This window comes from Gopherus flavomarginatus, chromosome 12 (genome assembly GCF_025201925.1).
Source record: "Gopherus flavomarginatus isolate rGopFla2 chromosome 12, rGopFla2.mat.asm, whole genome shotgun sequence".
In the NCBI taxonomy this organism is placed as follows: domain Eukaryota; kingdom Metazoa; phylum Chordata; order Testudines; family Testudinidae; genus Gopherus; species Gopherus flavomarginatus.
Genome location: NC_066628.1, coordinates 30,128,671 through 30,151,977, shown reverse-complemented (window position 1 = coordinate 30,151,977; position 23,307 = coordinate 30,128,671). Strand labels below are relative to the sequence as shown.

Here is a 23,307-nt window from a genome sequence, read left to right as displayed (position 1 = left end):
TACGGTTCTGTGGCCTGCTTTGTGCAGGAGGTCAGACTAGATGATCACATTGGTCCCTTCTGACCCTAAAGTCTATGAGTCTATGTTACTGTTAGTGTTTCTCACTCATTCTCCACCACCGCCAATCATGCCCAGCACCAAAAAATTTTAAAGTCAGAAAATGTTTTCAGTGGTGGTGTAGCTGTGTCAGTCCCAAGATATTAGAGAGAGAAGGTGGGTGAGGTAATATCTTTTACTGGACCAACTTCTGTTGGTGAGAGAGACACGCTTTCGAGCTGCACACTGTTCTTCTACGGGTTTGGGAAAGGTACTCATACTAAACAATCTGTTCAACCTTATGTTTAGCTGTGACCATCTGAGTACTTTCCCCAGGGCTGAAGAAGAGCTCTTTCTTCACCCACTGTGTGTCTCTACGTCAGAAAAAGCTTGCAAATGAGCTTTAGCTTTTCTAAAAAACTGACACCTCACAGGTATCTTTTCAAATCAGTTTTAGCAGTATGGGGTCCGATTCTGATCTCAGTGGCACTGGTTTAAATGCAGACTAACCTATTGGTTTTCAGTAGTGTTACTTTGGATTTATCAAAAAATAATTGTGATCTTTGCATGAAAACAGTATCTTTGTTATTCGAACTCCTATCTGTTGCTGTGTGTTGTGCCTCATTTGAAAACATGATGTCTTTTTCTGACAACTGTCCTTGCAGAGGATTCTGACTTCATCTGAGGAATAATCTAAGAGCATAATATAAACTATTAATGTGTTTGACATGGCATCAGCAATATCCGTATTGTCGAAGAACGTTAGCAGCCAAAGTAGTAATAAACCAGAGAATCCCCGATGCAATCAGAACTTGAAATGAAGTTCACACACAATCTCAATGTTTCTGTAGCTGTCCTATTTCTGTAAACAGAATTTCAGGTTCCTTAATGGACTTTGTCTCCAATCAAGGGGTGGGATTTATGCGCTAGTCTTGTCTATGCACTGAGAGAGAACTGGTTTTAAAATGAAGAGATCTGTTGATGGGGGCTGTTGCAAAGAGCTGCTACTTTATTTTTACTGTCTCATTGGTCACGTACAATTGAGATAGAACTATTAGGGGTTTTATTTTATTTGCCTTGAATTTGGGGTTTTATAAACACCTCAAGTGGAATTCTCAAAAACACTCCACGTTGGTCGGAATATAATCCTAGTAAGGTCAGTGGTAAAACTCCCTCTGACTTCAGTGGGGGCAGAATTAGGCCACTGTTGAGTACTTATGAAAATCCCAGCCTAGATTCCAACAAATTATGGCCTGTTGTCATTTTGAGTGTATCCCCTTGGAGGCCCAGTGACCCCCATATTGAAGTCAGTGACAAATCTCCCATTGATTTCAGTGGGTTCATGACTGAGCCCTTCGTCAGGGTGCTGTTTCTACTAAAATTATTGTTGACAATCCTCTATCTTCCACAAGCAGGTGATGTTTGTATGCTGCTTGGCTCTGTTTCATTTCCATATAAGTGTATGCCAGTGGAGGATAGCTGGTGACACTTTCCACTTCCATTTCCATTAAGGAAGTGTTAGCAGTTGTGTTGTCATTCAGCTTTTACCATAATGTTCACATAAACCATTGATCAAGTAAGTGAAAAGCAACATAAGAAATATACTATGGATGCTTAGCAAGTTGGACAGCACAGGAATGGCATAGTGCAAAACATTTGCTTTTATAATGGAATTATTCCATAAAATTTTGTGGTCAGGTTTTCAAAGGAGAATGTGCTAAATTGCATCACTGTTTCTTTGTATTCAGAACTCAAAAGCAGTCGCAAATCATGATCTTTATACGTTTGATTTTGTAGGCACAATAAAGTACATACACAGTTTATTATACCAAGTTTGGGAAATGTTGGCTCTAAGAAAAAAACCTAAAATATGACTTAAAAAATATTAAGGGTAAAATTCAAATTGAGATGCTTCAAAAAAATCTCAAACTGGAGGTTTGAGAACACTAATGGAACTGGTTAATTTTGCATCAAAGACCCTGATGTAAAAATACAGGCACCAAATAATAAGGTCTTATGAAAGCTAGCATAGAGGTCTGCTGTTCAGTTTCACTTGTATAGATAAAGTTAAACACTGAATTTGGGGAAAAAAAAGAATATTTGTATTGATCTAAAATGGGTCCACTGAATTACAAAGTGGATTAATGGTCTGATTTTTCTGTTCTGTGGGTTCCCCCTCCACCCCCCCGGTAGAACTCAAGGTTAGACTCTAGTTCTGACCAAGATCATAGGTAAGTGCCCTAATGGGATGAAGTCTTCTAAACAAAAGATGGGAGGGGATTGAAGTCCATGTGATCCTATACCAGTTCTTATTCAGAGGACACTCCTTGGGTGGTCTCCTCTAGCAGGCTCTTGGAGTAGGATTAAGGAGAGAAGGCATATTTCTTAAGGAGGCAGCAAGGAATGGGATGGCTTCTTCGCAGTGAAAGAAAATGCAAAGAGAGGAGCAAGTTTTATATTTCTGACATCATGGTTATATTGTCTCATTCTTAACAGTGGTCTGGGGAGGAGCCTGTCTTTGGCATTGTTACTCAGGACTACTCTGAACTTCCAAGATAATAAGAAGCAACCATGAATGAATTTACATACCAGTTGTGCCCTTGGCAATCTTTCTACCACTGTAAAATTAGATCTAATCAGAGAAGTGGTGGTCAGTCAGGGTTTGTTTCTCTTTTAGATTTTCTCTTGTTCCACAAGGTGGCGTTGCAATCTAATAGCCTTTCTTTAGGAACTCATCCTTGATGGACCCAGTTAGATGTGTGTCTAGTGTTCATTTCACTTATCTTTTGATAAAGGTTTCTGACGAAGTTGAAACTATGACTTTAGCTACTGTAGAGTAAGTTGGGAACAGGCTTCCTTTTTATCTTAACCAATCACCAATGAATTTGAATTTTAATGCAACATTTTTGACAAACTTGCTAGTTTGTTTTTAGTTTTCAGGAGGTTTCAATTATTTTAAAGTAGAGTAGCCTGGATGATATAAGGTTTCCTCTAGAAAGTCATGATTCATGCAGACTCTGGCCTTTTCCTGCCAGACTCTACGATCCCTCTGTTCTCAGTAATAGCTATTTTTGCCATGAACTTAATTTGCTTTATAAATTATGGATGACAGCTACTCAGGTTTGTTCCTCTGACGTACATTGTGTGTTTAGATGAGCAAATCTCCATCAATTTATTTATTTATTTTTAGAGCAGTGGAGAACTTGGTCTAGTGTGACATTAAATCAACCTTTCCTGCCGTCTGTTTCTCAGAAAGGTTATACCAATATTCTTCCCGAAAGCTGCATTGGTTCTGAGTCACCTGTCCATGCTTGAAAGTGATTAGTTTTCTTGGCCTGGTGAGTTGTATTTTCTGTGTGTGTGTTTTTCCTCTTGAGTTTCTTCCATTTTTAAGAAATGCTGTCTGGAAAGGTGTTTCATGTGAACCACTGAGACAGAATGCTACAAACAAAAGAAGTTTATTGTGTACAAAGTGCAAACTGGATCAACAGCACTGCTCCCTCGACAAGGTGGTGTGGGACAGGGAAATCGAAGCCTCCACTTTCCTGCAGCTTAGCACTAATGTTAAAATTGGTGTATTCCATATAGCAATGCCATGTTAATCATTTCTCATAATCAAGGAATCTGAACTTCCACTGCAATGTAGCTAAAAGACTTGCAGCATTGTATTTGATGCAGGGATGGATTAGAAGAACCTAGTTTATGCCATTTTTACACGCATGGGCACACGCACAATCAATTATGTATGGCAGTTACTCGGGTTTGTTCCTCTGATGTACAAAATATAACAAAAGGCAAGTAAGCTGCAACATGAATGGAGGTTCGGTTGAAGTTTTAGCTTTCTGGTCTTTTGCTGTACATGGTCTCTATACAGTACATGGTTTCCTTCTTGTATTAGAAACGTCGTCTGCACCTCAGTAATGCATTCCTTCTCTAATCTGTTTTATGTTACTTTATATGAAAATAGACTGTAACCGAACAGTAAAGCATCCACGTACAGGTTTTCCTTGTATATAACATTTGCTACAGCTTTCTGTAGCAATGCTCGCAAACTGTACAACTCACAATAGAGAGGAAGGATGGTCTGCCAGCCTAGGTCTTGGGAGACCTGACTTCAGTTCCCTGCTTGGCCACCAACTGCCTGTGTGACCTCGGGCAAGTCCCCAAGCCTCACTGTACCTCAGTTCCCTATCTGTGAATGCAGACAATAGCACTACCCTGCCTCACAAAGTTGTGTGAGAATGCATACGTTAAAGATTATGAGGTGCTCAGTTACTATGGTAAAGGCAGGCAGGTAAGCATCTGTTTCTGTAGGGTGTACTGTTTAGGATGTTCAGACACTATTCATTTATATTGCAGTAGTGTCTAGAGGCCCCACTCAAGGAGCAGGGGCCCACTGTTTTACGCACACATGATAAAAAGGCAGTCCCTGCACCACGGAGCTTACAGTCTGAAATGACAGCAGCAGCTTCATCTAAAAGTGCAGTGCGGAATGGGGAGCTGAAGGTACAGGAGCAATGACAGGAAAGGTACCTGTTGTAGCAAATTGACATGAATGATTTGTCACAACATTCACAAAGGAGGGCAGAGAATTGATTCAGGAGTCAGAAACACGTGTTCCAAGGGATGGAAGAAGAAATAATGAAGGGGATCACTCAGGGGTCACACCAGAAGAAAAACTAAGGAAAGGAGTTTAGAATTAATTAAATTTTAAAGTCTGGGTAAAAGTATTTCCAGGTACCACACCTCCCTGGTTGTCCTCCCTGCCAATTTCTGTGGTTTTACCACCACACTTGAAATGCTTTCAGAGCAATAGGGAAGAAGAAAAGACCCCATGCATGCATGAGGGGAAACTCACTGGCTACTTGCTGTACAGGTGGAACGTGAAACTGATGACAGGAAAAATGCTGTCAAATGGAGACTGAATAGTGGGGAGAAAAGGAGAACGACATTTTCTCCTCTAATCTTTTGGAGAACTAAAAAATAAACAAAAACAAATGGGATGAGTGGATTGTGCTGTTCAGGGCAGGAAAATGTAAAGTAATGAGGCAAGGTACAGATTTCAAAACACAGTACAGTAGAATCTCAGAGTTACGAACACCAGAGTTATGAAGTCAACTACACACCTCATTTGGAACTGAAAGTACACAATCAGGCAGCAGCAGAGATGGGGGGAAGCAAATACAGTACAGTACTGTGTTAAACATTAACTGCTTTAAAAAAAGAGAGAGAAAGCAGCATTATTCTTCAGCATAGTGACGTTTCAAAGCTGTAGTAAGTCAGTGTTCAGTTATCAACTGTTGAAAGAACAACCATAATGGTTCGTTCAGAATTATGAATATTTGAGTTACGAACAATCTCTATTCCCAGGGTGTTTGTAACTCTGAGGTTCTTCTATACATTTTCAAATCTATAGATTAGCAGCTGCAAAATGTAAATCTATAGTAGGATCTAGGGACAAGAGTGGATGGCTCTCAAACCTTTGGCACAACCCTAGGAAGCAGCTGAAGCAAAGAGTTCTGGGTTTATAAATAAAGGCATTGAATTCAAGTCAGAGGAGAATATTCTAGTGCAGCATCAGTGACTGATGAGACTAAATTTGGAGTAATGTGTGAAATTCATCCAGATCATCTGATTTAAAAGTATCTGATGGAGAAACAGGTACACTGGATCACAGTCAGAATAGTTAATTGGAATGGAGAGAACTATGTAGAAATCAAGTGTTGAACATAAGTATGTAAATAAAAAATACAGAGTAATGCATACAATGCACTACCCTGGGCAGTGACAGGAGCAATGTGAATGAATTACTAGATATAGTTTGTAGAACAGTTAGTTATGAATAGAGCTGATTGGAAAATGGGCTTTCTTCCTGGGTAAAATTTCCTTTTTGGTTGGAAATTCAAATATGGAAATTAGAGCTGTCGACTAATCACAGTTAACTCACACAATTAACTCAAAATAATTAATCTCAATTAAAAAAAATTAATTGTGATTAATCACAGTTTTAATCGCACTGTTAAACAAAAGAATACCCATTGAAATTTATTAACCTTTTTGGATGTTTTTTCTACATTTTCAACTATATTGATTTCAATTGCAACACGGAATAAAGTGCTCACTTTATATAATTTTATTACCAATATTTGCACTGTAAAAATGATAAAAGAAATAGTATTTTTCAATTCATCACATACAAGTACTGTAGTGCAATCTCTTTATCATGAAAGCACAACTTAAAAATATAGTGTTTTTTTTTGTTACATAACTGCACTCAAAAACAAAATAATGTAAAACTTCAGAGCCTACGAGTCCACTCAGTCCTCCTTGTTCAGCCAATCACTAAGAAACAAGTTTTTGTTTACATTTACGGGAGATAATGCTGCTCACTTGTCAACTGAAAGTGAGAACAGATGTTCACATGGCACTACTAAACATGTATATTCCCCTTCATGCTTTGGCCACCATTCCAGAGGACATGCTTCCATGCTGATGACACTCGTTAAAAAAAAATGTGTTAATTAAATTTATGACTGAAGTCCTTGGGGGGAAATTGTATGTCTCCTGCTCTGTGTTTTACCCGCATTCTGCCATATATTTCATGTTATAGCAGTCTCGGATGATAACCCAGCATCTTGTTTGTTTTAAGAACACTTTCACTGCAGATTTGACAAAACACAAAGAAGGTACCAATGTGAGATTTCTAAAGGTAGCTACAGCACTTAACCCAAGGTTTAAGAATCTGAAGTGCCTTCTGAAATCTGATAGGGACGGGGTGTCTGGCATGCTTTCAGAAGTCTTAAAAGAGCAACACTCCGATGCAGAAACTATGGAACCTGAACCATCAAAAAAGAAAATCAACTTTCTGCTGGTGGCATCTGACTCAGATGATGAAAATGAACATGCGTTGTTCTGCACTACTTCGGATTGTTATTGAGCAGAACCCGTCGTCAGCATGGACACGTCCTCTGTAATGGTGATTAACGTATGAAGAGACATATGAATCTTTAGCCCATCTAGCACATAAATATCTTGCAACATTGGCTACAACAGTGCCATGCGAATAACTGTTCTCACTTTCAGGAGACATTGTAACAAGAAGCGGGCAGCATTATCTCCTGCAAATGTAAACAAACTTGTTTCAGCGATTGGCTGACGAAGAAGTAGGACTGAGTGGACTTGTAAGCTCTAAAGTTTTACGTTGTTTTTTATTTTTGATTGCAATTATTTTTTGTACATAATTCTACATTTGTAAGTTCAACTTTCATGATAAAGAGATTGCACTACAGTACTGGTATTAAGTTAATTGAAAAATACTATTTTTTACAGTACAACTATTTATAATAAAACATAAATATAAAGTGAGCACTGTATACTTTGTATTCTATTGTAACTGAAATCAATATTTTTGAAAATGTGGAAAACCTCCACAAATATTTATATAAATAGTACTCTATTGTTTAACAGCATGATTAATCATGATTAATTTTTTTAAATTGCTTGACAGCCCTAATAGAAATACTTCAGCTGAAAACCTAAATAATTCACAGGAGACCTCATCTTTGATAGCAACACCCCATATTTTAAAAGCATAAAACAATGATGGGGGTCTGGAGAATGGAGTCTCTGGGACTCATCTATGGGCTTGTCTACATCAGAAAGTTGCAGCGCTGGTGAGGGAGTTACAGCGCTGCAACTTTGAAGGTGTACACATCTGCAGGGCATCACCAGCGCTGCAACTCCCTGTTTGCAGCGCTGGCCGTACTCCCGTTTTGTCTCGGGTGTAGAGGATCCAGCGCTGGTGATCCAGCGCTGGTAATCCAATGTAGACACCTACCAGCGCTTTTCTTGACCTCCGTGGAAGGAGGAAGCCTCTGGTAATCAAGCTGGTCTCCTTTCCCGGTTTGCTCTCTCGTTCCCGGAACCCCGAGCAAGCAGGTCTCCTTCCCTGCGGTTTGCTGGGTGGCTCCGGGAACGCGAGAGCAAACCGGGAAAGGAGACCAGCTTCGCCGCGGTTTGCTGGGTGGCTCCGGGAACGCGAGAGCAAACCGGGAAAGGAGACCAGCTTCGCCGCGGTTTGCTGGGTGGCTCCGGGAACGCGAGAGCAAACCGCGGCGAAGCTGGTCTCCTTTCCCGGTTTGCTCTCTCGTTCCCGGAACCCCGAGCAAGCAGGTCTCCTTCCCTGAGGTTTGCTGGGTGGCTCCGGGAACGCGAGAGCAAACCGCGGCGAAGCTGGTCTCCTTTCCCGGTTTGCTCTCTCGTTCCCGGAACCCCGAGCAAGCAGGTCTCCTTCCCTGAGGTTTGCTGGGTGGTTCCGGGAACGCGAGAGCAAACCGGGGAAGGAGACCAGCTTCGCCGCGGTTTGCTCTCGCGTTCCCGGAACCACCCAGCAAACCGCAGGGAAGGAGACCTGCTTGCTCGGGGAACGCGAGAGCAAACCGCGGCGAAGCTGGTCTCCTTTCCCGGTTTGCTCTCGCGTTCGCCGAACCACCCTGCAAACCGCAGGGAAGGAGACCTGCTTGTTCGGGGGTTCGGGGAACGAGAGAGCAAACCGGGAAAGGAGACCAGCTTCGCCGCGGTTTGCTCTCGCGTTCCCCGAACCTCCCTTGAAGCCGCCCAACAGCGCTGCAGTGTGGCCACATCTAACACCACTTGCAGCGCTGGTTGCTGTAAGTGTGGCCACTCTGCAGCGCTGGCCCTATACAGCTGTACTAATACAGCTGTAACAACCAGCGCTGCAAAATTTTAGATGTAGACATGGCCTCAAAGGTATAAATCACACACTCTAAGAGCTCATAAAAGTTAGGCCCATTTAGTGAGCAACAAGTGGTCAGATTTTTCTGAGGAGGAAGGGAGGAGCACAGTATGCCTAGGAGAGTAAAGGTTGGGTGAGGCAATAGACAGAAATTGGTGCAGTAAAATATATTACTTCACCCACCTTGTCTCTCTAATAGACACCTAGTTAATTACATTTGCATATGCAGCTGTTCAAACAGACTGAACTTCACCAGTGCTTGTTCTCACCTAGCAGATTTAGAGCAGCTGTTTGCAACCCACATACTGCTAGACTTGTACAATCAGCCTAAACTGAGACGCTGAGCACGTACCTCACCCAAGCCGTCCATCATCCCAAAAGACCAAGTAATTAGTAATATTTGAATATAAAAAGGCAAACTTGGAATTGTCTGAAATAGCCAGGGGTAACTGCTTACTGTTTTGTTTCCAAGGATACATCTCAAGATTAAATCACCAATTTGTATTTCCAGAAATAATGCTGAAACATGTTAATTGGTAGGTTATCAGAGTCAGAGACTAACTTGATTGTGCCCATTCTTTCATGGCATGGGTGGTGGCTTTGTGTGGGTTTTTTTAATCATGGCTTCCATGTCATGACATGGAATTGCTTAAAAAAAAGTCGTAATTAATTATTTGCACAAAAGTATTTTTTTTAATGTTATGATATGATTTTGAAATGCTGCTTCAGTCCTTTGCTCCTCAGCTTGCAGTAGACAGGAGAGTCGTGGAGACCACATTATCTGTCCCTCAGAGGACTGAGCACCTTGTATTCTTTTCAAGGCAGATGTCTCTACTCTTCTTAACTGGAAGGTGGTGGTAAGGAACTAGAGGAAATAATCTTGGAACCACTAGCAGTTATCTTCGAGAACTAATGAACGGCAGATGAAGTCTCACAGGACTGGAGATGGGTCAGTCCTGGGTCTGGTATTATTCAGTATTTTCATTACCGACTGGGATAATGGAGTGAAGAGTGTGTTTATAAAATTTGTAGATGACATTAACATGGGAGGGGTTGAAAGCACTTTGGAGGAAAGGATTAGAATTCAAAACAACCTTGACAAATTGGGGAATTGGTCTGAATTGAACAAGATGAAATTCAATAAAGACAAGTGCAAAGTACTTCATATAGGAAGGAAAAAATCAAATGCACAACTACAAAATGGAGAATAACCGGCTATGTGGTAGTACTGCTGAAAATAATCTGGGAGTTATAGTGGATCAAAAATTGAATGAGAGTCAACAATGTGATGCAGTTGTAAAAAAACTAATATAATTCTGGGGCTTATTAAGAGAAGTGTTGTGTCTCTAAGGTGTGGGAGGTAATTTTCCCACTCTGCTCAGCACTGGTGAGGACTCAGCTGGAGTACTGTGTCCAGTTCTGGGTGCTACTCTTTAGGAAAGATGTGGACAAGTTGGAGAGAGTCCAGAGGAGAGCAACAAAAATGATAAAAGGTTTAGAAAACCTGACCTGTGATAGGAGGTTTAAAAAAACCTGGGCATGTTTAGTCTTTTGAGAAAGGAAGACTGGGAGGAGTGGGGGAGGAAACATGGTAAGTCTCTAAATATGCAAAGGGCTGTTCTAACGAGGATAAAGTAGGAGTCTCTCACTGAAGATAGGACAAGAAGTAAGGGGCTAAATCTGCAGCAAAGGAGATTTAGGTTAGATATTAGGAAAAATAAGATTTAGACAAACACCTATCAGGGATGGTCTATGTGTATGTGTATGTTCTGCCTCAGTGCATGGGGCTGGGGTACATGATCTCTCAAGATCCCTTCTGTCCCAGCATTTCTACGATTCTGTGAAACCCACATTACACTTTTTTTTTTTTACAGCCCTTTGTGGATGATCACTTCAAAAACACCTATTTCCCCCTTCACGCCCTCTTCAGAAAAATGTTTGAAATAATGTTAGTCTTTTATTATTATTTTTCCACTTCCTTGGATGGGCAGGTTTATACGACATAAGCCATAAAAATGGTAGGCAATGTCTGTATTGTAGTTTGCTGAACGCTTGGTCTTGTCCATGAGTTGGCTAGGTTGAAATGCCCTTCACCTGTTCATTAACTGTTTAAAAATGTGCGTGCAGTGTTAGTTAAGAGCATGGATGAGTTTTTATTTTAGGTGGTGGGGGGAGATCAGTTTCTTGTCTTTCTCATTATCAAGCAGATGGACTGCTTAGGGCCTGGTTTATTTACCTAATAAACTGGCTCTTGTATTGTCTATGAAATGCTTACATTTTTCAGCTAAGAAATCCTAGTAACAGGCAAACAGGGGTCCAGCAGTCAGGTCTGGAGAAACAACAAAATGAAGGTCAGTTAATATCGCTGTTTTTCTCTTTCCCGGTGGCCATGACAGCAGAGGTGGTTTATTTGAAGATCCCAGACTCAGAGTCATTGCTTGCATTGTTAGCCTTCTGAGTATTTTAGGCTGTGCCAACAGTTTAGGATATTAATGTATTCTACAGATCAGTGAATGAAGAATTCCTCTGCACTTCTTTCTTCTTTTAGTTTTTTTTCCCGCCTTCTCCATGCACTCTGTTTGCAGTGTCTTTGTCTGGTGAATGTTGCTGGGCATTTCTAATGAGAAAGCAAAGAATTGCTGTGGAGGAGGAGAAGCAGGGGGAGGGTGTGTTTAGCACTTTCAGTATTTTAAGGTGAAGTTTTTACAAGATGGTCAGGTGCACAGGGATTCCTCTGGTTTGGGAATGCAAATATACAGTAAAAAGCTCCCTTTTTGACATGTAAAGCTCCTTGATTTTCTTCCAGCAAGGAGAAAATATGATTTTTTTTCTCTGCAGGATGCTGTTCCTCAGTGCTTCTTTAGTATTCACCCCAGCTTCACTACCACAGCCACCTCGGAGCGCACCCTGAGCAGCTGCAAAAAGGGGGCAAAATGAAAGCAATTCCTACTCCTGGTGACTTAGTGCCAGGGAATTATTAGGTTCTATTCGCAAGGAGTGTTATCACAGGGAAGCTCAGAAAATCTTGGGAGGTGGGGATTCAGTGAAATGAATTTATTGAGACTTTTACAGGATTTATAGATCGGCAGCTCAATGGAAGTAAAAACTGGTTTCATTAAGAGACAGTTATCTACTAATAATGAAGCGGGTCAGGAAAAGGAATCTGAACAGGTTTTTAAATATATTCTGGTTCCCTGGCAGGAATTGTACTTACACTTAGATTTTTTTTAATATATTCTTTGATCCCTCATGGAAATGTTAATGAGACAAAAACGGCTAAAGAGCTCTCCAGACATTGCCCTGCTTTGGAGAAGGGTGGAATGAAATGCAGACCCTGTGGAGGGCTGCTGACACACAAGAAGTTCCTTTGTTTCCTGTATTATAAACCAGAGACATGTCTAAAATTGCAGGGAAAATGAGAGTAGGCTGAAGAGGCTTCACAGAAGGCAAGGCATTCTATATTTAAAAGAGAAAAATTGTCAGCCGGCTATTAATGCTTTGGTCTGACGGGCAGTGTACTCTGTGTGTGTTTGAAGTCCAGAATGAAGGTACTCTGAAGATGTAAGCGGGATGCTTTTAGGCTGTCTTTCACTTAGACTTAATTAAGAAACTTTTAGGCTTTGTCTCTAGGGGGCCCATTACGTGTGAAGCTCCAGCCCACTCTGAATAGCTGGCTCAGCCTGGAAAGTGTATACATGCACGCTGTTTTTGTGTTGTGTTGCCAAACTGAAGACAGTAGCAAGTGCAAGCTTGGCATTGCCAGAGGTCAACCTCTGTTTATAAAAGTGAACCCACATCCCCCAACAGAATGCTAGAGCAATTGTCTGAACGTTCCTTCAGGACCCAAAACTACCCAGCCTTTATAGTCGACGTATATGAGTAAACAAAAAAAAATTAGTAGTGGGTAGAAGAGGTTTTGTTCCACAGCTTTGTTCATCAGTCTTAATGGTGGGTGGGAGGTTAAACCAAAAAGGGCAAACACTGTTCCTTAAGTAAATAATGCCAGTGTTTTACAGAGGGAGGAATACTAGCCTTCAAATTTCGTGAAGTTATTAGATGAAATCACTTGAATAACTAACCATCACCTAAAAGAATCTAATCTTGCTAACATTAAAGTAAGTGGCTTATTTTAAAGCCTGTGGAATAATAATTTGTGAAATTTTCTCCAGCAAGCTGAGAGCAGGTCCTGATAAATATTGAAACTCTTTACATGATTTCCTATCTTCACAACTCTTGGCTGTAATGGACCAGTACTGACAAAGTTTGCATCTTTATTGAAAATGTCAGTTCTGAAAACCCCAATTTGTCTAACACTGATGAAGAGATGATTATGGAAGGCAATTAGCTCATCTGTAGTAAATCATCCCTCTCAATCTTCTGAGGCACAACTGTGGGCCCTGTCTACAACCACAACCCAAAATGAGGAACAAATTATAGGTTTCTAGGCCAGAAAATGTGAAATGATTGATAATGTGTGTCGTGCTGTAAACTTACATGGAGCTTGACAAACATAGGTAGTCGTGTTCCCTTCCTCCCAGATTTGCAATCCACGTTACGCAAGGCAAGACCCTGTGTACCAGTGCAGGACAGGGAGATGGGGGTATTTCTGAAGATGAACAGCAAGTGGCAGGATTGCTTGAAGAGGTGAATTTCAAATAGGGATTTGAAGCAGGAAACAGAATGGATACTTAGTAAAATACTTGAGTGCATAGAGCAGTGCTGCATAATGAGAGATGAGACATGGTGAGGAGAGACTGAGGAGTGATTGCATAGGGTGTGGTAGGTGAGAACAAGAAGTTTGAATTTGATTTTGCAAGTAACAGAGATCCCCCAGTGGAGGTACTCAAGAAGTGGTGATGTAGTGGATGGAGATGAAGACTTGCAAACGGTGCTGTTTTGAGTAGTTTGTCAGGAGAGAGCTGAGGTTTGACTGGTTCAGCCCCAGGATGTTACGGAGATGATGTCATTAGCATAGAAAACATTATCCGTAATCTCAGTTTAATTCAGTGTTCATAGAATCATAGAATATCAGGGTTGGAAGGGACCTCAGGAGGTCATGTCGTCCAACCCCCTGCTCAAAGCAGGAACAATCCCTAACTAAATCATCCCAGCCAGGGCTTTGTCGAGCCTGACCTTAAAAACCTCTAAGGAAGGAGATTTCACCACCTCACTAGGTAACCCATTCCAGTGCTTCACCACCCTCCTAGTGAAAAATTTTTTCCTAATATCCAACCTAAACCTCCCCCACTGCAACTTGAGACCATTACTCCTTGTTCTGTCATCTGCTACCACTGAGAAGAGTCTAGATCCATCCTCTTTGGAACCCTCTTTCAGGTATTTGAAAGCAGATATCAAATCCCTTCTCATTCTTCTCTTCTGCAGACTAAACAACCCCAGTTCCCTCAGCCTCTCCTCACAAGTCATGTGCTCCAGCCCCATAATCATTTTTGTTGCCCTCCACTGGACTCTTTCCAATTTTTCCACATCCTTCTTGTAGTGTAGGGCCCAAAACTGGACCTAGTACTCCAGATGAGGCCTCACCAATGTCGAATAGAGGGGAATGATCACATCCCTCGATCTGCTGGCAATGCCCCTACTTATACAGCCCAAAATGCCGTTAGCCTTGGCAACAAGGGCACACTGTCGACTCATATCCAGCTTCTCGTCTACTGTAACCCCTAGGTCAGGGGTAGGCAACCTATGGCACGGGTACCGAAGGCGGCACACTAGCTGATTTTCAGTGGCACTCTCACTTCCCTGATCCTGGCCACCAATCTAGAGTGCTCTGCATTTTAATTTAATTTTAAATGAAGCTTCTTAAACATTCTGAAACCTTATTTACTTTACATACAACCATAGTTTAGTTAATTATTATAGACTTATAGAAAGAGACCTTCTAAAAAGGTTAAAATGTATTATTGGCACGCAAAATCTTAAATTAGAGTGACTAAATGAAAACTCAGCACACCACTTGTTATGGTATAATTCCCCACTCTGAACCTTAGCGTCCAAAGATGGAGTACCAGCATGAATTCCTCTAAGCTCAATTACCAGCTTAGTACTTGTAGCGCTGCCACCAACCAGGAATTCCAGTGCCTGGTACACTCTGGTCCCCCCCAAAACCTTGCCCGGGGACCCCCAAGACCCAGTCCCTCTGGATCTTAACATAAGGAAAGTAAACCCTTTCCCTCACCGTTGCCTCTCCCAGACTTCCCCTCCCTGGGTTACCCTGGAAGATTACTGTGATTCAAACTCCTTGAATCTTAAAACAGAGAGGAAAATCCACCTTCCCCACTCCTTCTGTCTCCCGCTCCCAGACTCTCCCTGAAAGAGAAAGTAATCCTAACACAGAGAAAAAATAACCTTTCTCTCCCCCTTCCCTCCTTTCTCCCCACCAATTCCCTAGTGGATCCAGACCCAGTTCCCTGGGGTCTCACCAGAGTAAAGAAACAATCAGGTTCTTAAACAAGAAAAGCTTTTAATTAAAGAAGGAAAAACAGTAAAAATTATCTTTGTAAATTTAAAATGGAATAGGTACGGGGTCTTTTAGCTATAGACAATGGAAATACCCTCCCAGCCTAAGTATACCCGTACAAATAAAAATCCTTTCAGCAAAATACAAATTTGAACTCCTTCCAGCCAAATACACATTTGCAAATAAAGAAAACAAACATAAGCCTAACTCGCTTTATCTACCTAGTACTCACTATTCTAGACATATAAGAGCCTGTATCAGAGAGATTGGACTGAAACCTGGTTGCACCTTTGGTCCCTCTGAGTCCCCAGAGTGAACAACAACCAAAAACTAACAGCACACACACAAACTTCCCTCCCTCAAGATTTGAAAGTATCTTGTCCCCTGATTGGTCCTCTGGTCAGGTGACAGCCAGGCTCACTGATTTTGTTAACCCTTTACAGGTAAAAGATAGGAAGTACTTCTGTTCTATTAACTCTTACTTATCTGTTTATGACAACTCCTGAAAGGTTGCCGCCCCCTGCCCTAGGTACTGATATAGGTTCCTGAAAAGTATAATTAAATGAGAACACTAAGGTGCATTTAGATTTGAAATGACAGGTGAGAGTTACGATTGTCACTTCTATGTGAAGATTACCTGTCCCCGTCTTTCGCCTCACCCCCCACCTATTTGCCTGTCTGCCTGCCTACAGACACCCCCATACATTTGCATAGCAGGGAGTTTGGTTAATTCTTAGATTGACTCTTTGTGATCCACATTGCCACTTCTCTCTGTCTCTGTGTCTGCATGTAAAGGATGAAAGGCAAATCTTCTGTAAAATATCTTGCTTCATCACAGGGGGCAAAGATTTTAGCGGCATCTTTTATTCATTCACCTTGCAACGTCCACAGGATCAGAGAAAACCACGCACTACATAGATTCCAAAACAACAAGGGACCATTGTGATCATCTAATTTGGCCTCCTGTATAACCCAACCCATATAGAACTTCCCCAAAACAATTCCTAGAGCAGATCTTTTAGAAAAACATCCAGTCTTGGTTTAAAAATTGTCAGGTAAGGAGAATCCACTAAGAGTGACCTATGGTAAGTGGTTCCAATTGTTAATTACTCTCACTTTTGAAAATGTGTGCCTTATTTCTAATCTGTATTTGTCTAGCATCAACTTCCAGCCATTAGATCACGTTATACCTTTTCCCTGATAGATTGAAGAGCCCATTATTAAATATTTCCCCCCCTGTAGATACTTCTAGACTGTAATCGAGTCACCACTTAACCTTCTCTTTGTTAAGCTAAATAGATTGAACTCCTTGAGTCTATCACTATAAGGCAGGTTTTCTAATCCTTTAATCATTCTCATGGCTCTTCTCTGAACCCTCTCCAATTTATCAACATCCTTCTTGAATTGTGCACACCAGAACTGGGCACAGGATTCCAGCAGCAGTTGGATCAGTGCCAAATACAGAAGTAAAATAACCTCTCTACTCCTACTCAAGATTCCTCTGTTTATGCATCCAGTGATTGCATTAGTTCTTTTGGCCACAGCATCACACTTGATTGTTCACCACGACCCCCAAATCTTTTTCAGAGTCCCTGCTTACAGGGTAGAGTCTGCATTCTGTAAGTATGGCCTCCATTCTTTGTTCCTAGATGTGCAGTTACATTTAGCCATATTAAAATGCATATTGTTTGCATGCACCTGGCTTACCAAGCAATCCAGGTGGCTCAGTATCAGAGACCTGTGCTCTTTTTTTCTTCATCCGCAAATTTTCAGTGGTGATTTTATTTTTCTTCCACGTCATTGATAAAGATGTTAAATAGCGTAGGGCCAAGAGCCGATCCCTGTGGAACCCCACTGGAAATAGACCCGCTCAATGACGATTCTCCATTTGCAATTACATTTTGAGACCTATCAGTTAGTCAGTTTTTAATCCATTTAATGTGTGCCATGTTAATTTTATATTGTTTTACTTTTTAATCAAAAAGATCAAGGTCAAACTGCCAGGACCGGAGAGACTTCTGGCCCCATCAGTTTTCTGTGAACCGTGAGAATTTGTAAATGCCATATGGTTTCCAGCCCATGCAGGTCTCTTTGTGCTGCACCACTTATAAGCCCTTTATGAATCCAAGCACATAGAATTGTTTTCATTATAACTCTTTGGACATCTTAATAGTAGACCGCTCTGGAACAATGAGCAAGTGTTGCAGTCCTGCTGAAGTGCTTATACTAAGCACCGTATCAGAACCACAGTACCTGTAAAGGACATTAGCAGTGAAATTTTTCTTAACATTAAATGCAAAAATTAATTTTAATTCAGCTTCAAAGTGAAAAATCAAGGACTCAAAAGTCAGGAAATTCTAAATTTTGGGTTATTACAGAAATATTAACTGTACTATATGATTCATCCTGCATATTTTGTCAGATCGTTAATTACATAAACTAGCATATTTAAAGAAAAAACACTGCATGTGAACATCAACATTTGAATTTGCTGTTGTCTGTGTGTTGAACTTCTCTACATCTATCTTGCGTTAATTTTTTTCTTTTAATAAAACCTAATAAATATCAGCCTTTAAGCAATGTAGAAAATTTTAGTAACACCTGTTGGTGGAAAAAATAGAATCTAAAATGATTTTTGTTGATTATTATGATACCAAAGATCTAATGGGAAAATAACTAATTCTATGTTTTTCTGCTTCTTGCTTTCGGATCTTCTCAAAATGAGGGGTGTGTGTGTGTGTGTGTGTGTGTAAGCATTATGTTCAGATAGGTTTTGAGTTTGATTAATTGTAACTAAACATTTTTCACCAATATGTATCATTGGAGGAAACCTGAGGTTTGATTATGAAAGAAATAGGACTGAAGTGCAGAGTTGGAGGGATTCTCACTCTGTCCCTGCATCCTACCTTTTTGATGTCTGTTGAGAAGTAGCTTGGTCCCCAGGACCTTTGTAAATTTTCATCTTACTATTATATTCTTTGTTTTAGTTATGCTTCCTACAGGCTATAATTTCTTCTCTCCTCTCTTGGTTCCACATTTGCTGCTTAAACTCTCTTAGGGCTTGTCTACGTGGTGAGTTAGTGTGTACTGCAGCAAACCAAAGTGTGACTACAGTTCATGAAAGGTTCCTTAAAATGCACTGTAGCAGTGTCCACAGAACAAGTTAGGCTGTGTCTACACTGTGAGCTAGGGGTCTGATTCCCAGCTTGCCTAGAAATAATTATGCTAACTCTTGTGTGAGTTAACATGCTAAAAATAGTAGTGTAGCTGCGGTAGCCTGGGCAGAGGCAGCAAAGACATGCGCTAGCTACCCCTAGTATGCATCCATGGGATTCAGGTGCATTTGTACTTGGATCCGATTTTCTTCTCACTTACACTGAGTGCAATCGGGAGTAGCTTCATTTTAGTCCATGGAGTGTAAGTTAAAGGAGAATCAGTTAAACAAAAGAAACAGTATTTTTCAGTTCTCAAGTCCTGTAGTGCAATCTCTTTATTGTGAAAGTACAACTTACAAATGTAGATTTTTTTTTTTTTTACATATCTGTACTCAGAAACAAAGCAATGTAAAACTTTAGCGCCTACAAGTCCACTCATGCCTACTTCTTGTTCAGCCAAATAAGTTTGTTTACATTTATGGGAGATAATACTGCCTGCTGCTTATTTACAATGTCACCTGAAAGTGAAAACACGTGTTCACATGGCACTGTTGTAGCTGGTATTGCAAGGTATTTACATGCCAGATATGCTAAACATTCAGATGCCACTTTATGCTTCGATTTGTAGGTTGCACTATTTTCTAACTTTTTTACAGTACGAATATTTGTAATAAAAAATAGTAATACAAAGTGAGCACTCTACACTTTGTATTCTGCATTGTAATTGAAATCAATATACCCAATATTTGAAAATGTAGAAAAACATCTAAAAATACGTATAATAAATTTAAATTGGTATTCTGTTATTGTTTAACGCTGCCATTAAAACTGCAATTAATAGCGATTAATTTTTTTAATCTCATGATTAATTTTTTTTAATTGTTTGTTTGACAGCCCTAGAGCCTGTATATCTGCCCTGAGGTCAGGTGGTTAGACCCTTGCTTGTGGGTTGCCTGGACTCTTAGGACGTGTAGATAATGACCTCAGGGGACTCATCAGACTCAGCGACAACTCATCACAGGCAGGCTAAGAGAACTAGAAGCCTGAGAACCAAGAGATGAGGGCTATGGATGATGATACACCCACCTGTGAGCAGTCACACTGCAGGGCCACACTCGAGTCATACCCATGTATCCACTGCAGTAACCTGGTGAAAGAATTTCTGGTGGTATGTTCTAGGGTTGAGCAGCTCTAGGAATTGTTTCGTGGTGCATTGTGGGACAGCTTGTCTGTCCTTCCCAAGATCCTGTGCAGAAGTATTCTTGGTCCTTCAGCACAGCAACCTGAAGCACTTCCTGCTCTGCACGCAAGTCACTTCTATCTATTCCAGCCTCTGCCAGAGCATGGATCAGCAAAGAGTGACAAACTGTTCCTACTTGTGGCTGCACTGTTAATGCAGCAGGATGCAGTGGAAAGCAGTTCGGCAGTGGTTTGCAGTCCTCAGAAAGTGGAAGTGGCAATTCTTAGTGAGGAGATTATGCTGAGTAGACGATAACATGACAGAGTGGAACCAGCTGATGCAGGTTGCTGTTGCTGTGGATTCCCCCTATGCCAGTGGTCCCCAAACTTTTGAGGGTTGCACCCTCCCATACCCCAGTCCCTGCCCTGCTAGAGCCGGGAGCAGGGCCGTGGCTCCCAGGGGAGGGTTAAGGGGGCCGCAGCTGGGGGTAGGGCTAGGGGTGGGATGGGGCTGGCCCAGGTCCATCACACCCTCCCAAATTTTCCTCTGGGTCCCCCCTAGGGGGGCACATGCCCCACATTTGGAGGACCTCTGCCCTGTGCTGACGGGTGGTTATGGCACAAGCACAGAGCAGTGGGACTACATCATTATGCAAATCTGGGATGACCAGCATTGCCTCCAGAATTTCCTCATGAGGAAAGCCACCTTCTTGGAGCTGTATATGGAACTTGCCTCAGCCCTCCAGCAGTCCAGAAGCAGGTTGCTATTGCCAGACTGCTACAGGTCAGTGACTAACCAGCTGGCAAGTCAATCGTTGGTGCAGTATGATGGAGATTTGTGAGGTGATTTTTGCTGTGGTTTTGCCATGCACGGTGGACATTGCTAATATTCACAAATTAACAACTGGCTTTGAGAGAATGCGGCCGTCATGGCACACAGGGCCATTGTTTGCCCACCACAAGGAGCACATCAATATGTCAACCAGAAGGGATTCTGCTTGATTGTTATGCAGGCCTTGGTTGACCATAAAGGCAGATTCACGAACACCAACTTAGGATGCACCAGCAAGGTGCATGATGCCAGGGTGTTCAGGAAATCTGGAGTTTACCTGTTTGGAGAAGAAGGGACATTATTCCTTCAAAATAATATGGCTATCAGTGGGGTGTCTGTGCCTACTGTAACTTTAGGAGACACAAACTACCCTCTGTTGCCCAGAATCCGTACCCCGGTGTATGAGCACCTGGCAGAAGAAGGTTTAATTACATTCTGAGTAGTTGTAGGACAGTAGCAGAATGTGCATTTGGTATATAAAAACCATTTGGATGCAAGTGTGCCCGAAGCCATAATACAAAATACTGCCTTAAGAACAAATACAGTCAGCCAAACTGCTAGTCAGTAAAATATGTAAGCAGTAACAACATTGAAAAATGCTGTGTGCATGAAAACTGTCACAATGATACCAGTCTGTGCATTATCATTTCACTGGTAATGGAATTGCACACTGTCAACATAACCTGTTCTCCTTTCCCCACGCTTGCATGGGGATCGACTAAACAGGGTATATGTGCTCACTTCCATCCTTGGATTGCGTTGACTGACTCATTACCCATCCCGTCCCAGAATTGTCCAGTAGCTGCTTTGGCTGCAGGACATACTAGCATGTAGGAGAGTCTACTTGCAATGGTGCTGGTGCAGACACTCGTGTCTGGAGCTTGCTGGTTGTCATGGTGATCAGCTGCTCAAACCGCTCCCTCTGTTGCCATCAGTCCTGCTCCCTTGTCCTTCACTTGTGCTCTAGGGACTCCACCGTCACTTTGTCCTTCCTCTCCTACCCCAGCTGCTCTTATGCAATTCGAGCTGCCTCTCCAAGCTGCACCCAAAGTCACCATGCAGTTCTCATAGAAAATCATCTCTAATCCATTTTCTCCTTCCCTAAGAGGCCTGTGTGGCTGTCTCAGCCCAGCAGAGGTGGAAGGTATTGCTAAGGCAATGAAAGAGCATATTACTTTTTTTTCTTATCATGGACAAAAGTATATCTCCCCTTTTACATACTATGTCATGCAAGGCCACAAATTGATACTTGGGTAGGCCTTTATTTCATCTCTACACATTTTCCTGGTCAGCAGCAGCTGCATCCATGTTACCAGCCCATAGAGACTATGGAAAATATTTCATATTTAATTTTTTTTTCAAATAAACTAGAAGTTTTTTTGGACTTGGAAGAGGGGGAAGGACATTGGACTAGGACATTGGACTAGGACCTGCTACTAGTTAATCTTAGCAGTATTCAGTCAGCACTGGAGAACATTAATCTGCTGGAAATCCCAGATTTGAAGAGAATAGCTCTTCAAGTTCTCTGATAGAAGATCATCTGTGTACGCCAATGAGATGTTTCATTGCCTGGTGACTCATCAGCGAATCAGTGTCTGGAAGTGGCTAGTAAGAGATGGGCATAGAAAGTTTGCCTTTCCCAGGAATCTCCTTTATTCAAAATTTTGCTAGCAGGATCAGCCAAGATCAATGAATAATTTACTAGATAACTTGGTGCACGTAAGCAGGATGTTGAACTGGGATGCAAAGCGTACTAACTGATCTTCCTTCTCTCACACACCTGCCACCTGGACAGCATGACAGAAGCGCCAAGAAGCCCAGCACCAGAGTACTTTCCCACTTAGTACAGCTGGTCGGATGTAGCTGGAACCCATCTTTAATGCTAGTACCAGTGCTGATGGTCTGCCTGTGAGAGAGAGGGACACATTACTGTCAGATAAGATGTAATTCTATTTTTGAAGTAATTAGTTAGCAGTAACCAATTAAATCCTAGCTAGAATAAATCACTACTTCCATACTTAGAAGTTTTTCTCCTGTTGGGATCACAACTGAACCAAAGGCTGCGCCATAGCACATAATATCCTCCTTAACAATAATTGCATTGCTCACAAGTTGGTGATACATTGTAATTTCCCTGCTAAAAATAACAAAGCTTGCCCAGCTTCTCCACTTTCTTTTCTTTCCCAGTTGGATTCACAAAGTTTGAATTGTAACAATTCTGCTTAGGCGTGTTGCGGTGACTTCATAGTGAGCAACCAGCTTCTGAATCGTGGAAGATGACAGGAAGACAGTGTGCTTGGTGTCTCGGTTAAGCTGCCGGGACAGGTTTTATAAAATTAACTTGGGCCATTTTCTTCTTCCTAGCTGCTTTGGTCGTACTGTATGCTTCTGTAGCATCACACAGAGTAGCCTAGGAATAAATAATAGGAAGGGGCAGTTTCCTTTTCTGTCACTGCATCTTGTATGAAGGCAGGAAAGGAGAGAGGTATTAAATTGCCACCTGGGAGGGTGATCTGAAATGTGTATTTTGAAGATCCAGGCAAAGAGGCATGGCCAGATGTGGCCATGACATCAGTTATCACCAGCAGCCTGAGCTGTTACAGTGGAGAAGAGGTTTTAAAAAATCAGTCATGGGCTATGATTTGTGGGCTACAAAGACAGTCCTCACGCGTAGGTTTAAAATATGCTTTGTTGCCATGACAACACCCCCCCCCCCAATCGCTCACTCTTTCCCACACTCACTCACTTTCACCGGGCTGGGGCAGCGGGTTGGGGTGTGGGAAGAGATATGGGCTTTGGCCTGGGAGTGCAGCCTGTGGCCAGGTATGAGGGGTTTGGGGTTCGGGAGTGGGCTACAGGCTGGGCCAGGGGGTTG

General features: G+C 41.8%; 1 protein-coding gene across 5 annotated transcripts in view; it reads left to right on the top strand.

The window, feature by feature from the left end:
* Positions 1-23,307, top strand: part of STX8 (syntaxin 8) — a 183,644-nt gene that overhangs the window by 115,965 nt on the left and 44,372 nt on the right. The window lies entirely within an intron of this gene.